The sequence below is a fragment of the Engraulis encrasicolus genome, chromosome 2 (assembly GCF_034702125.1).
Source record: "Engraulis encrasicolus isolate BLACKSEA-1 chromosome 2, IST_EnEncr_1.0, whole genome shotgun sequence".
NCBI lineage: Eukaryota > Metazoa > Chordata > Actinopteri > Clupeiformes > Engraulidae > Engraulis > Engraulis encrasicolus.
Window position 1 is genome coordinate 20,838,563 of NC_085858.1, and position 12,500 is coordinate 20,851,062.

The 12,500-nt window shown below is 45.9% G+C and overlaps 1 protein-coding gene across 1 annotated transcript in view; it reads left to right on the plus strand.

Moving 5' to 3' along the window:
* The first annotated feature begins 4,075 nt into the window (after positions 1–4,075).
* The window catches only part of rbfox3a (RNA binding fox-1 homolog 3a), a 597,033-nt gene continuing 588,608 nt past the window's right edge, over positions 4,076–12,500 (plus strand). The window contains exon 1 of the mRNA XM_063183470.1: positions 4,076–4,202. The gene's annotated coding sequence lies outside the window, so the exon portion shown is untranslated. The remainder of the gene's footprint in view (positions 4,203–12,500) is intronic.

The window sequence follows — 12,500 nt, forward strand, 5'->3', positions numbered from 1 at the left end:
ACAGAAAAGTGCAATGATGCTGCTACTGAAATCAATAGCTTGAACAGAAGGGCCCCAAGATCCTCTCTGCCTAGGTACCCAAAATACCATGAAACAGCCCTGACCTCATAGCCAGTAGCCACAGTTTTACCTGCACCACATCCACCTCCTCCTCCTCCACCACCTCCAAGGCTAACAGATGAAACATACGCTCCGTTTCTTTCCTTTTTTTCTTCCACCCACCAGCTGTGAGGTGCAAAATGGTAGATAACAACATGTGTGCTGTAAAAACAAAATGGAGACAGCTTTTTTTTTCTACGAAAAGGAAAAGGTGGCTGGATGTGACAGAGCTTGTTGATAACAGAACTGCTGTACACCAGAATAATGAGGTCCTAAGTCATTCCCAGCATGTTATTTGACCCCTAGCTCCGCTAAGCACTTTGTGTTGCTAACCGCGTAGCAACACAGTGATGTGATGCATTTTGTGCCATATGGGAAAAACACCACATTCAGTGCTATATAGAGACGATAGCAAAGCAAAATGTAGAACCATCATCATAATTTAAGCAGCTCTAAGACCCAAATTCCTTTGGCATTATTGCACATTTGCAAGTTATGTAGGTGTGTTGAATATTCATTTTGGAAAGGTCTTGTTTTTTCCGCATTTGCATGTCAGATTTAGCGAATAGCTAGAAAAACACAGGATTATGGTTTCTTAGATGGCTTAGCTCCCTTTTTGGCGCATGTTTGGGAAGTCTTTATACAGCCCCCAAAAATATGCAGATCTGATCCCATGAATAAAGGAAATGATAGCGGCTTCAGCTTCACATTCAGTATGAAATATCGGAGCTCGTCAGCGCGCTCTGTGCCCCCGAGCTGTCAGAAACACTCAGGAAGGACACCCGGCCATAAATTGTACGTCTAATTAGACATACCTCATCGCAGCGTGCGTTTGGAGACCACCAGAGGTTGTATAGATTCTGTCAAATGATGCAGATCAATGTCTTGGCGTGTCGTATACCCTTTTCATCTTGGGGTTCCGGGGGTCAATGTCAGTGCTCGCCCTCATCAAGGCAACCTCAGCATGCCATAGCAATCCCCCCTCCCCATTCCATCTGCATCCCCTCTGACCTGCTCCATTTGTTCCTTGCAACATACAGCAGTTAACCTCGCGTGTCATGATTAGTCAAACAGAGCCGGTGGCTGGTAGGCGGTTGGGTGATTCCCAATGCACATTGGCTGGCAGCTGGAGGAGGTGTGAGGAAGAGAACAGAGAGAGAGAGAGAGAGAGAGAGAGAGAGAGAGAGAGAGAGAGAGAGAGAGAGAGAGAGAGAGAGAGAGAGAGAGAGAGAGAGAGAGAGAGAGAGAGAGAGACGGTCGTCATCAGCGGGGGGTGTAGGAAGCTGGCAGGCCAGGATGGAGAAACGGATGGTAGGTCGTAGGACCTGTGGTAGGACCTGTGATCGATTGGGGATATGAAGTAGCTTACTTCTGGCCTAGGATGTGTCAATAGCCGCCATGCCCTTCACACACACCTTTCTGTGTCTGTGTGTGTGTGTGTGTGCGTGCGTGCACGCTTGTGTGTGTGTGTGTGCGTGGGTAAGTGATATTTATACCAAAAGAAAGTGGGAAAGGATGGACAGGTGAATGGATGGATGGATGGATGGATGGATGGATGGATGGATGGATGGATGGATGGATGGATGACCAGACGGATGGATAAATGGCCGGCTAAGTGGACTGACATATAGTCTCCCCATCGCTGGAGCAATTCATTCTGCGACTGCATCCCTTGGTGAAAAATGTATTTTGCAGGTTTTCGGTGCGGTTGAGAGTGCTGTAGTGTATCGTTTTCAAAAGCTGTGCAACTGTGGCCGATATGAGAGGGTTGGAGTGGGGTCCTGTGTCCCCGGTACCCACCTCCCATTGCAACCCCCTGAGACATGTCACGGCAGCCCACTACTCGCTGTCATCGGCACGACACAAATGGAGGCAAACATTCATACGCATCAGGTCTGATGGGACCATCCGCGGCACACCATTTTGGCAAGCGGTTAGCTGGTCGGTCGGCCGTTCGATCGGGCGAATGGGCGGGCACGCGTCGCTTTGTCTTACACGAGCAGGTGAAGTCGTCTCTTTGTGTTGTGCCGCTGTCTCTGTAAACGTCGGCGCGTTGACACCACTAGCCTAGCCCATTGTCTAAGCCTGTTATCTTGTGCCCTGCAGTTCACTCCATTTATTCCAAAATGCCACTCTCTGGGCCCCAGTTGTGGAACCTATCAGTCTCCATGGAAACTCTTTTTCCCGATCCTTCATTGGTGCCAAATGACCCTGCCTGCTCTCTCTCTATGTGTCTCTCTGTCTCTGTCTCTGTCTCTGTCTCTGTCTCTGTCTCTGTCTCTGTCTCTCTCTCTCTCTCTCTCTCTCGCTGTCTCTCTCTCTCTCTCTCTCTCGCTGTCTCTCTTTCTCTCTCTCTCTCTCTCTCTCTCTCTCTCTCTCTCTCTCTCTCTCTGTCTCGCCGACTATGTTTTCAGCTCTTTCTGTGAGTGTGGTCGCTATATTTTTTTAGTGTTGTAGAACAGTGCGAATAGCATGGGGGAATGTTGTGCAAAATGTGTGATTGAATAGCTTGGCTGTGTGAAGTTGGATTCAAAGAAACAAAATCAAAGACTGTTGCATTCAACACAATAAAACATTATCTACATCTTCATTCTAGAGTATTATTATAGTGTTGACACCCCAGGTATTTTTTAAAGTACCATCTGTACATATCCACTGTATCTGTGCTTGTGTGATTGTGTGATTGTGTGTGTGTGTGTTTGTGTGTATGTGTGTGTGTGTGCGTGTGCGTGTGCGTGTGCGTGTGCGTGTGCGTGTGTGTATGTGGTGTATGTGGTGTATGCAAGAATGTGTGTGCGTGTGAGAGTGTGTGAATGATGTGAGCAAACATAGGGGGTGACCTGGGGAATACTCTCAGATGTGTTCTCACCTGTGACAGACAGAAGCCCTTTACTTCGTCAGCCAGCCTCGAGCCTGGAGGCAGCATCTCCATCATCACACCCAGAGGCGTGCCATACCGGCAGCAGCCCGCTCTCCATTTCAACCCAACCACCCCACCAACGACCCAACCCGCTGGCAGCTGACTTCACCAACACATAGCACCCTCTTTCTGCAGGGGATGGAGAGAGACAGAGGAGGGCGGAAAGAGAGGTGGAGAAAGAAAGAAAGAAAGAAAGAAAGAAAGAAAGAAAGAAAGAAAGAAAGAAAGAAAGAAAGAAAGAAAGAAAGAAAGAAAGAGTAGGGAGGTAATGAGAAAGGTAGAGTAGGTAGAGAGGCAAGGCAGAGAGGGAGGAGAGTGGGTGAGAGAGGGAAGGGAGAAACAAGGTGAAGGAAGAAAGTGAGAGAAAGAGGGCGTCAGAGAAAGAAAAGGAGAGCGAGAGGGAGACGGAGGGAGGGATGGAGGGAAGGAGAGAACGAGGGAGAGGGAGGGGGTGCTAATTAGTGAAATCAGCTGGTGCAGCGCTGGGCAGAAATGAGAACCTGTGTGCCCTTGGCCCTGCACTGGTGCACAGTTTGACTCCCGTGCTTTGGAGGCTGTGCTTTGAAGGCACCTGCTCCATTAGCCTCTGGGTGTCGGGGACTGTTGTTTTTCCATGGCAGAGCTCTTTGTCTTTTTGATCCTTTGCTGCTACACAATTAAAAATGCCTGACACGGAGCAGCAAGGTTTTTTTTTCCCCCTCTTTTTTTTTTTTTTTGGACAAACAACGCCCTTTATTTTTCCATTAATCTAAGGGTCCACAAAGCCTACCGCATGTCATGAAACGCGGCGTTTGCACACACCACATATTGTTATTCCTTAGCGGGATTATTTATGCAATTACTGTTATTTCTCGTGCGCATCATAATATCTCTATGTACACATGACGGCTTTTCCTGTCGGTGGGGGTGAGGTGAGCTGGGTGCATGGAGGGGTGGGTGGGTGTTGGGGGTTGTCTTTAGGGTGGTCTGAGGGTGGGGGAATAGTTGGCTCACAACCAGTGGTGCATGGGATTCCCTTCAGAATATTTACACTCTGTCATTCTCTGAAAGGCCCACAGATAATTGCATAAAGGCAAAGTCTGCGAAGGTCAGCCAAGAAACAAGCAGCTGCTGCCAGAGACGAGGACCACAGGACTACAATTACCTCAACGTGTGTGTGGCGCCGGAGCAAAGTGAATGACAGGTATGAAACCATTATCCTCTTTTACTTCTCCGTATTAAGAATAACCATCTGACACAAGGGCAGGAGATAGTCAATATTCAGGAAATGGTGATTTGTGAACTGCCATTTGTCATCAGTCAGTTAATTTGGTCCTGGCAGCATGCAATTTCAATGAACCCCGCTCTGCTCGTTCGGTCGGTCGGTCTCCGTCGGATCTGACTGAAGCTGAAAGAGGGAGGGAGGGAGAGAGAGAGAGAGAGAGAGAGAGAGAGAGAGAGAGAGAGAGAGAGAGAGAGAGAGAGATGCTATGAGGTCAGTGATTCAGTAATCCACAGAGCATGGGGTGGCGGGGGGGGGGGGTGGACTCTGTGGTAATGTAATAATGATCTACACAAGGGCAATTCCAGCATTATGGACAACTTATTGTATTTTATTGGAGACAAATGATGCATTTAGAGACCGGACGACTACTCCAGCATAATACTCCACAGCCGAGCCATAACAACATTGGAGGCCTGTGTTTATTAGAGATACGTACATTACACATCTGACATTACAATATGACTCCGAATGCATCGCGAGACACATCTGGAGGCAGATCATGAATATATAGGTTATTATTAAAATAGGTTGGAGATGTTTGTGTGCATAGAATAATTTTAGAAAGCCGAGCATTTATTCAGTGTTGTGAATGAGTAACATTCAGACAAAAAACTGCGGAGGTGAGTGGTGCTTTTGTCCGGCTGTGAGAGAATTAATGAGGAAAGCCAGCGCTGTTTCATACATTGCTCATTTTTAATGTACCTCTGAATATATTACATGCACATCTGGAGAAAAAAAAATATTTGAGGAATATTTTTAAATATGAATGAGCAAATGTGTGCATTAGAGGAATAATGTATAGATCATAAGCCAGTCTGTTGGTGTAGGCAGCTTTTAAACATTAAGCCAGGAAAGATTAGTGGTCCCTTTGTCAGTTTTAAGAGAGTTTATGAGAAAAGCCAGCTCATGCATTGGCTTTTACCATGATGAATCACCTGCACAATAGGAACACATTCTATAATACAAACAGAATAAAAGTTATAAAATCACCACATAGTTTATAGGTTAAAAGGACAACAATACTGTGCAGTTTTGTGCTAAATTCTAAAGTATACGGTTTGTTGGTAGAGGACTTTTATTGTCCTCAAAGTCATTTTCATGGTATATGACCATGTGAAGGATGAAAAAAACCAACCCTGTCCTCCCCGCAATCGAGCAATCCACCTTTCACTATACAGTGTTATGCCTCTGGACAGAACGTCCGAAAGAAAAAAAAAATGGTAACAGCTTTTTACAGCGTGACGTTGCCAAATTTATAGCTGAAATACATCGGGTAGCAGGCGTGCTAGCCAGCGCCAGCTGTGCTGTGGGTGCATAAAAGGCGACGCCTGCTGCCTGTTAACTTATCTGACTAGTTTTAAACAAGAACTCTGTAATGGTTCTTTCGTATATTGGACAGTAATTTAAACAGGTTTGTCATAACATGTTTGTTGCCGCTTTGACCTTCAAAGTACGTTTGGTTGTGTGTACTTCAGTCGCACACATGGAAATGAGAGATCTGTGCTGTGAATTAAGTGATAAAGAAAGCAGTTAAGAAATGCTTTTTTTCAAATGGTCAACAATTATTTCAAGGAGCGGTATCATTAGCACAAAGAGGTTCATCGATCGTCTTAGCGGTATAGGAAGTTACAGGCCTGATGTGGAAAAGGCATAATACAGTAGGTTAGAGTTATATGAAGCACATTTAAGCAATTAAAGCATCTACTACTGTAAATGGGAATTATTCCATTTGACATGATGATGATGATGATGATGATGATGATGATGATGATGATGATGATGATGATGGTGATGGTGATGATGATAAAACTACAACAACTACGGCTGTTGATAATAATAATTATCGTACTCATACTCATTATCGTAAGCATAAGATTATACAATGTTATAATAATGATATAATATTTCAGTGTGCAGGTTAAAACAGCACTTGGTCGCACGGCCCTGCACTGTGTTTGCTGAGGCCAGGATGTAACACATCCCAAAAAGGTGGCAGCATGCTGGGCTAGGGGTGTGTTGGTGTTATGTGGGCACTGGGCAGCCATGCAAACACACACACACACACACACACACACACACACACACACACACACACACACACACACACACACACACACACACACACACACACACACACACACACACACACACACACACACACACACACACACACACACACACACACACACACACACACACACACACACACACACACACAGCAGCAGCTACATTTCACATCTCCCTGTCCACAAAACTGTAATGGTAATGGTAGACTGAAAATGTACAATGCACTGTCTGGAACGGAAAGGAATGCATGTGGTGGAGGTAAATTACACATTTTCATCGTACTTTTGTATTTACAGCAATATACTACTGTATAAGGGATGGGGGTCTATTTCTAAGGGATCCCTGCCTTCCTCTATTCCTTTTCCCCATACATAGCAGCAGCAATGTGGTATTAGTAAAGACTGACTCACTGTGCACTGCGTAGCAGAATAATATTGCATTGATGAATGAAACCAGAAAGGAAGTCAATGTCATAAATGTGTGTAATCAAGCAGTTCATTGCCAAAAAGTATCCTGATTATAGGTTATTGATTGCTGAATTCTAATTAGCACATTGTTAGAGACTCCATGGGCATATGTATCAGGAGCTGTCTATACAGGAACAGGTGTAATTGTGAAGCTCAGTGGAATTAATACTGGGTTATGGGTGATTAACGGTATGGATGATAAACCTATTTAACACAATGGCCCAGGTTTCACAAAAGTAGAAACCTACCTCAGTCGTCCTCAACCTACATATGTATTGTTTTCTTTGTCTTAACACTCCCCATGATGTAAGTAAATCACACACTGTCTATGATACATTAGTTTAGGTGCAGAGCCTATGTTATAACCTTACTGTCAGCAAAATTGTAATGGCTATGTCTTAATCTGTTACTTAAGGCTCTCGATACTGTCATAGCAATGTTGCTATGGTGTAGTTGAGTATTTTCAGCAAAATAGTAAATAGGCTCGCCAGCGATCGCATCTGCAGTAAGAGGCTACAATAATGTACCGTATGGAAAACAATCTTGCCACAGCCATGACGACCAGACATAGGGCAGTCATAGGCTGGTGCTTACAAGAAACGGCCTAAACAGGTCTGTTGTTCCGGGCCCAGGGAGGGGGATGGTCTTTCAGATTACTTTGTCTCGGGCCCGTCCAAAGCTGTCAGCGGCCCTGTACTGGGTGGATGAGGCTAATGACTGCAGTGCTCCCCTCCGTCCTGCCTGTGACTGAAGTGTCCTTATGGCACTGTCCCCACGCACCGCTACACGCTTGCAGTGTTCATGTCCGCCCCCTGCTCACTACTGTGATGGGTTGAACACAGAGATTAATTTGAGTACTGTGTGATCACAATATGTGTGTTCAAAATGACCATATGCAGTTGACTTTCTTTTTCACAAGGCCCTCTGGACCACAGTTCCTCACATGGGACAAACACGATACCTTCAGCCCTGGTGCCACTACCCTCACGCCCTCACACCACAACCTCATCTCCTGTTAAAAAAGTACCCCAGCCCCAGACACGGTAATCACCTGCACCACCACATATGAATGTTAATTACCGAAATGGCCCTGACACAAGCAAGGATTATTTTTAATGAATCTTTGCACTCTTACTTCCCAAAGTCTCAAACTACAAAAAAAGAAGGGGAAAAAAGTGTGGGAAAGCTAATCAGGTCCCGGAGGGCATGGCTGCCCTTGCGATCCCGCGCTACTCTTAGGCAGGTTGTTCTCTCTCTTTTTCTTCCTCTTCTTCTTTTTCTTCTTCTTCTTTCCTCCAGTTTGTCCTCTTTTTGTTCCCCACGCTCCCCCCCAGACGGACTTTTTTAAGAGCAAAACAAAGCGACTCTCAGTGCCAGTTATAGTCCTTCTGTTGGTACAATTAGCCCCAGCCTCGTCCTCTCGTCCCCCCTACCCATTTAAGAGACAGTAGCCTAGGGGATAAAGTGGACGGGGAAGAAAGGCTTTAAGTGATGGATGGATGAAGTACTCACTACTTTGATGGATGAGTAATAGTGGTGTAGGTTTTTATACCTCTTCCCCCATTGCGCCCCACACATTAAGTTGTTAAGAGCCATTCACCTGCGGAAGGACATCTCGTTTTCTTGGGGATAAGGGAAGAAAAGAGGATTGAAAGAAGCGGAGGGGGTGGGTGATTGGTTTAAAGATGTCCTTGAAAGAGGATGAACTAAAGAGAGATCCCGTACAGTAGAAAGGGAGAGAGAGAGTTTGTCAAGATTTTGACGCAGCCATCAATATCGTTTTCAATAAAAGCATTATCACATTCTAGGATGCCAATGATTTGTTCATATCCTTGGTCATCATGCTGACGTACTTCGATACCTGGAAATGGCACGATTAAAAATCTATTAAAATCCATGGCAGTTGAGAAACTGGTATTGTAAGGCAATGGACAATTTCAGAAGACAGTTGCCAAAGAAGCCATTTGCATTCTCCTCAAGGAGAAACGATTTAGGAGTCATCTTTCAGCATGAAAAGACCACCCTGAAAGGTAAATTCGCCTTTAGTTGGGCTGCTACACAAACCTTTGACATGAAGCATTTTAACATCACACCTTCAGGTGCAATTAGGGGTTGACTTGGAATAAGCTGTTTTCTAAAAAATAATGCAGAGCAGTCGCTGCTGGACTGTCAGATTGTATTTTGTTTGGAGAAAGTTAATTGAAATGTCAGAAGAGGCGGTGGTATAAAATTCTATCATGCTGTTATGCTAACTATATAGCATTTGAGTTGGTCTGCAAAGTTCTGAATAAATCAAGCCTTGCCTGGTCCAACGCACATCAGCATTAAAATGTCAAATAAACTATGGTACCAATTTCTCATCTTTTATCGACCCCGTAAAAATGAAACGTATGAAACTCATTTTCTGTTTTTGCCCACCACAGAATGTTTAAACATTGTGCAAAATGTTAGTCGCTGCAGTTATTAGAATGTTCCACACCAGAAACCATGAAGGAAGTGTAGTGGGGAATGGCTTTTTTGAATGTATCTTTGGAAAACAGTTCTGATGTAATGGCTCCATCTTACTCTGGTTTCTGATGGGGGGGGGGGGGGGGGGGGGGGGGGGGGGGGGGGGGGGGGGGGGGGGTGGGGGGGGTGGTTTCAGCGTGCCCTCATGAACCCTTGAAAAAGAAAGAAAAAAAAAGGGGGGGGGGGTGATGATGCACTTTGAGGTTGCAATATATACCCTTTAAAATATGCTATACATGGCAGAGTCATCTCTGTTCAACATAAGGCATCACTTTGTTTGTAATACTGGAAACTGTGATATGACTTACTTTATGTTGTTGCACATGCATATTTCAAAGTGTGTGTGCAGTGCAGAGGCCTTCATGATTTCAAACGCAGCTGCCATTTGATATCTCTAAATGTATTCCATATGATCTCGATCCATCGGACGAGGGAAGGCCATTCCTTTCTGAGGCCTCCTCGCCTGCCTCAGCTTGTGGCCCTTTCAACTCACTTTCACAGCTCTGTGACTTTCAGAAGAGGCAGAGAACCTCCGTATAAAAAGGAAATAATACATTAAAAAAATAAATCCTAAAGAGAGGGAACACGGCTCCTTTGGTGCCACACCAGCAGTTAGGGTGTCCCATGTGGAGAGTTTTAGGGGCGGAAAGCTGGCAGTAAAAAACCCAGGCGCTTTGGCAGCGCTAAACTCCCGGAGCCAGATGTAAGGTGACCTGTCATTTCGCATTAGCATCATTTTATGAACAAAGTGCGGCCGAGTATCATCAGCCCTACCCTAAAGGGCCCCCCCTTCTCTGATGCAGCCACTAATGTGTTTAGCACCACGGGCCCATGTATCACCATTCTCCCATTATAAATGGGGGAAATTGGAAATTAACTGAGGGCGCATCATAAAAGACTTGACAACAGTGTTAATACCATTACATTAAGGTGATTAAAAAGAGGTCGAGGAGGGAAAAAAAAGGTGATGTACTGGAGTGATCACCGTGTGCATTCTGTACAGAAATTAATTGAATCATGCCATAACGCAGAGCGCTAAAGAATATGCCCTATTAGTATTTGGTGCTTGCATGTGTAAGAATTAATTATTGAGTAATTGTTGGAATATTTCACAGGCGCCATGCTCTGATGGATGATTTATTTTCTTGGGGAGCGGGGTGTGGGGAGATAGAGCTTAATTACTGTGGATAGTCTTATCTCCGGCGCCTTAATCCGCTCCTCCGAGGCTTCCCCCTACCCCGCCCCTGCCATCAGAGTCGATAGCATCGGGCCACTGGCCGAGTAGAGGGAGAGAAACCAATCCTTTGCTGTCTGCGTGTTGCGCTGAGGGTCATCCGTGCCGTCCACTGTTGCCGGCCACACGCTGCCTATCCCAGGCGCCGCCGAGGGAAGCCTTGGAAGACTTTGTTTCAAGTCTTTGAGGTCTTGGTGATTGCCTTAGGCACCCTGCTGTGTGCGTATCTGGGTTTGTGTAACCATGTGCTTGAGTGAGCGTGTGTGTGTGTGTGTGTGTGTGTGTGTGTGTGTGCGTGCTTGTGTGTGTGCGTGTGTGTGTGTGTGTGTGTGTGTGTGTGTGTGTGTGTGTGTGTGTGTGTGCGTGCTTGTGTGTGTGCGTATGTGCGTGTGTGTGTGCGCGTGTATGAGCGTGTGTGTGCATGCACGTGCGCGTGTGTGCGCACACTTGCAAGTGTGCGAGAGAAAAACACAAGATATGTGTGTGTATATTTGTGTTTGTGTAGGTTTCAGCCGGTGATTGTGTGCATATTTTTCCTTTGTGTGAAGACTGCAGTTGTTTTTAGCAAATCAGCCTCGATGGACATGATTATGGAAAAAGACAGGGAAACAACAGTCAAAATAGAAAGTTCGCTGAGAGTTTTCTCGGCTTGTTTGTGAACTAACAAACAAATTACCAGCTCCACTTTTTTTTGCGAGTGTGTGTCAGACAGTTGTAATGATTCCGTGGCTGCACTTTTTCCTGGTAATTAGGCTCATTGCCAGAGTGATATTATTCTGGAGGGCAATTATTTTTCCCTTTATGTCAGTTTCTTGCAAGCACGCGTCCGCCCCGGGGAGCATTGAGCGTGTTTAAGAATAGATCGCTTTGTCTGTTGCTGCTCCTCTGCGAGGCTCCATCACAGCGCTCTGACCTGTGTTGTCAGTACTGGGTCAGTGCGTTTATGACCTTTCCCCATCCCCACTGCTCTCTCTCTCTCTCTCTCTCTCTCTCTCTCTCTCTCTCTCTCTCTCTCTCTCTCTCTCTCTCTCTCTCTCTCTCTCTCTCTCTCTCTCTCTCTCTCTCTCTCTCTCTCTCTCTCATTCTCTCTCTCATTCTCTCCTCCATCCTCCACACATAGAATAGTACACACACACACACACACACACACACACACACACACACACACACACACACACACACACACACACACAGCACACACACACACACACACCACACACACACACACACACACACACACACACACACACACACACACACACACACACACACACACACACACACACACACACACACACCGTAATGTTTTGGCGGGTATCCTCTGTTGCCTGGTAGCAAAGAACATGGAGGTTACACTGTGGGGTTTCTCTCTCCCTCCCTCCCCCCCCCCTCTCTCTCTCTCTCTCTTTCACTCTCCCTTTCACTCTCTCTTTCACTTTCTCTTTCACTCTCTCTCTTCCTCCATATCTCCCTCAATCTTTCTGCACACTCCAGGTTTCTTTGTGTGTGATAGCTGTGTGTGTGTGTGTGTGTGTGTGTGTGTGTGTGTGTGTGTGTGTGTGTGTGTGTGTGTGTGTGTGTGTGTGTGTGTGTGTGTGTGTGTGTGTGTGTGTGTGTGTGTGTGTGTGTGTGTGTGTGTGTGTGTGCTCACGCTTGTCTGTGTGTGTGACTGAGATGAAAGATGTAATAATGCCAAAATTGCCCCATTATTTGCTTCTAATTCAATCAATCCTTCTAACGGCCTAAATGGCAAAAATGAAGAGTTGGAGAATGGGGCGGTGTCCCACTGTGCTGTGCCGTGCCGTGCCGTGCTGTGCCGTGCCATGCCATTCTGTGCTGTGCTGTGCTGTGCTGTGCTGTGCTGTGCTGTTCTGTGCCGTACCGTGCCATGCCATGCCGTGCTGTGTTTCAAGTGCTGTGCTCCAGTCCAGGTCAAGATTG